This window comes from Hyaena hyaena, unplaced genomic scaffold (assembly GCF_003009895.1).
Source record: "Hyaena hyaena isolate Hyena2069 unplaced genomic scaffold, ASM300989v1 scaffold_122, whole genome shotgun sequence".
Classification (NCBI taxonomy): domain Eukaryota; kingdom Metazoa; phylum Chordata; class Mammalia; order Carnivora; family Hyaenidae; genus Hyaena; species Hyaena hyaena.
This window is the reverse complement of record NW_024080754.1, coordinates 3,451,332-3,455,354: the sequence shown is the minus strand read 5'-3', so window position 1 is coordinate 3,455,354 and position 4,023 is coordinate 3,451,332. Positions and strand designations below refer to the sequence as shown.

At 38.4% G+C, this 4,023-nt stretch overlaps 1 pseudogene; it reads left to right on the top strand.

Annotated features, from left to right (window-relative positions):
- The first annotated feature begins 222 nt into the window (after positions 1-222).
- LOC120235141 lies at positions 223-558 on the top strand (annotated as a pseudogene).
- The last annotated feature ends 3,465 nt before the right edge of the window (positions 559-4,023 follow it).

Sequence of the window (4,023 nt, the reverse complement as noted above, 5' to 3'; positions counted from 1 at the left end):
TTTTTTGAAGAAACTGACAGGCTAAACTTTATATGGAAACTCATGGAAACAGAATATTCAAAGCAATCTTCTAAAAGATTTGGAAACTTATAGGATTTAGACTTCCCAGTTTCAAAACTTATTACAAAGCTACAATAATACACTAGTAAAGACAATGTGGTACTGGCATAACTCAATGGATCAATAATAATCTTTTCACTATGTCGGGTCCTTGCTTCCAAGATGACCAAGAAAAGAAGGAATAATGGTTATGTCAGAAAGGGCCACGGCCAAATGCAACCTGTTCGCTGAACCAACTGTCCCCATTGTGTGCGCAAGGAAAAGGCCATTAGGAAGTTCATTATTCCAAACATAGTGGAGGCTTACCCCATCAAGGACATTTCTGAAGTGTCTTTGACGCCTATATACTTCTTAAGCTATATATGAAACTACATTACTGTGTGAGTTGTGCCATTCACAGCAAAGTAGTTAGGAATCACTCTTGTGAAGCACAGAAGGACCTCACCCTGATTTAGACCCACAAGTGCTGCCCCATGACCTCCACCAAAGCCCATGTAAGGAGCTAAGTCTTTAAGGACTGAAGCAAAACTGTTCTGTGCAAAAACTAAAATAAAATGGAGATTATACTTTAAAAATACACACATACAAACAATAATCTTTTCCACAAATAGTGTTGGAAAACTGGATGCAAAAGAGTAAAGTTGGACCCCCTCCCTCACACCATGTACAAAATTAACTGTATGGTTTGCAAATATTTTCTCCCATTCTGCAGGTTGTCTTTCCATTTTGTTGACCATGTCCCTGGTAATCAAACTGGAAAGCTGAATGTGTCTTCCCCACAGAAACGATCCTGTGTGTACGTCAGCCACTTGGGGGTATGCTTGGCTGACCTAATCTAGGAGTTGTTCTAGCCATTTTAAAGGATGTGTAAGAAATGGAAACTGCATTCCCACTTCCAAACAACTAGCCTATAAACAAATTTAGACCAGACTCATTCTTCTGTTCTTCAAAGATTTTTTATGTCTGTCCTTCCTTCTATTGTTTTTAATCAAATCGATGCTGCATTCTTACAGAAAACTCCTGAACATATGTTCTGAAAATTTACCTCCTGTCATACACAGAATAGAGAGGAAGACCAAGCAGGGGTTTTCCTGAATGTGTGGCAATAGTAATGACTCATGCTACTTCCTTATTCTAACACTTTCTATCAGTGGGGAGGAGAAAGCTCACAGTCAGGCCTGGGGGAAACCATCTTTATTTAGAGGGTGTTCTTGGTATAGCGATTGCTTTTTGTTTTCCTTTTGGCACAGTGCAAAGTGAGGAAATAAAAATGCAGAGCAAGTTGAAGACAGTTTAGAGGAGCTGTAACTGAAGGACAACAAGAAAAAGTCATCTGGAAAATAAATGCAACATATATTAAAATGAATTCCTTTGCATATGCCATAGAGAAAGCCAAGCTCCGCCTATTTCTTTTTTATGTGGTCAGGTACTAAATGACTCTTTAATCCTACGAAGCCAATAAAGAGAACAGAGGCGCAGAAAAAAGGAGGAAGGAATGCAAAGAAGAGGGTAACTGTGAACACAGTTTTCCAATGTGGGCAGTCCAGAGAGTATCTCAGTTCCCCAAAAGATGTTTGTTTTGTAATTTTATTGCATTACTCCTTTAGATGTGTTCTCTCTGAATGGCTAGGAGTCAACAGTTCCAGACTCTAAATCTGTCTGTGTAAAGCAAAGCACTCAAGTCCTTTCCAATTCTCTCCACTCATAAAAAGAGGAATAATTGAGGGTTTTATACCTTAAGAGATTTCTCGAAGCACTGCACAGAGATTAAACATCAGCAATTATATAAAGCTATTCATAACTTAAAACTGAGGGAAAAGAAGCCAAGTCGTTGAGGAAACCAGAGCCAAAATAGGATTGCTATTTAGTTCACCAAACGGTGCTGCTTTTGAAATACTATAATTCAGATCATTCAGTGAAACTCGTTTGCTTAAAATTTCCTTTTCTTTATTAAAAAAGAAGGGCTTAGAGTAAGGAAGGCATGAACTGCTATTCCGTAAAACAGGTATAATTATACCCCACTGTATGCGATGTTATGAAAATTAAACATTTATCGGTAAAAGACCTAACACAGTGTCTGGCACATGTTAAGGGATTGGTAAGACTTGGCTGCCATAGTTTTTATTATTATTGCTGGTATTGTTGTTGTTATCAGAGACGTAGATCTGTGAGGGACATGGAAATTGCTGGCAGTTAGGTAACTAATCCGAATCATTCAGACATGGACAGAAAAAAAGAATAACATTTCAGCTCTGGTGTCAACATATAATTAGTTAATTCTCAAAAGAATTCTTAACTTTTATGTTATTGTCCTAAATGAATTTCAATACAAGATTCCTATATGTGAGACTTTGACTGCAACAACTAATTTATTCACCAGTTAATTTTAAATCTTGAGCTATTTATCATTAAAAAGATGTCATATGCACCAAAAGCAGCCTTTATTTTTTAAATGCTTTCTAAATTTATTTTTCAGAGAGAGAGAGAGAGTGAGTGGGGGCAAAGCAAAGAGAAAAGGGGACAGAGGATCTGAAGGGACATCAGTGAGCCTGCCCCATGTGGGGCTGGAACTCACAAACCATAAGATCATGACCTGAGCTGAAGTCAGACACTCAACCAACTGAACCACCCAGCCACCCCCAATAGCACCCTTTAAAAAAAAATACATGAGAAAAAATGAGACAGACTTTGAAATTTACTAAGTACCTTCTACCTCATCCATCTGGGCTATCTATGCTTTGTCTGCCTCCAACAACCTCCTATTTATTTTTTAATATTTTTAAATGCTTTTACTTTTTTTGAGAGAGAGAGAATGCATGCACACACAGGCACATGAGCCAGTGGAGGAGCGGCTGGATAGAAGGGGACAGAGGATCCAAAGTGGATTTTATGCTGACAGTAGAGAGCCCCATGTGGGGTTTGAACTCAGGAACTCCAAGATCATGACCTGAGTCAAAGTCAGCTGCTCCACTGAGGCACCCAGGCTCCCCTTCACAACTTTCCAGATACAGAAGTTAAATTTGTGGAAAATTTATTGCAATGCAAACACGTCCTGTCCGCAAAAATGCAAATTGTATTCCAGCAGATATTGACCAGTTTTGCATCCATTTGCAAATTCATTTCACATTCTTTATCTGACTATAAACTTGTGGTTCTCTTTTAAACTGGCTACAACATCTGTTGGCCCCTCATTAATTCCTGAGTTAAATAAAATCTGCTATACGTGTTTATTTTATTTGTTGTGAAAGTCATAATTTTATCTTCATTTAAAATTTATCCTTTAATAAAAAAAAGATTTCTTCTTTAATGAGTATAAGCATCGAATTTAAAAGACTCCCTGAGGAACACATCTGAAATTCAAGCACATAACCTTGCTCACAAATGTTCTTGTTAAGGTCAGAATTACATCCTTTTTCCTGTAGCTTCTGGACAGTCACTGTCAGAAAGTCAGTCAAAGATGGCTGTAGAAGCTTACTGAGTGAATAGGGTCCTGGGCATTTTTTTAATAGCTTTTTCTATACGAGGAAAACCTGCAAATGTTTCTAAGGCAATGGACAATGAGTTGCTGAGGAAAAATAGGTAAGTATTAACGGGGCGGTGCAATTCCTCTAGAGGGCTTCCTTGAAAGAGAATTTGGAGGCCAGAAGAATATATTTATAACTAACACTCTTTGAGGTTTTAAACTAAAATTTGGTTAATGTCTTTTAAGAAAGCAAAACATTGGGGGCACCTGGGTGGCTCAGTCAGTTGAGTGTCCAACTTGATCTCATGGTTCATGGGTTCCAGCCCCATGTCGGGTTCTGTGCTGACAGCTAGCTTAGAGCCTGGAGCTTGTTTCGGATTCTGGGTCTCCCTCTCTCTCTGACCCTCCCCTGCTCACGCTGTCTCTCTCTCTCTCTCTCCCTCAGAAATAAATAAAACATTAACAAAAAAAAAAAGAAAGCAAAACATTGAAAAACGTTT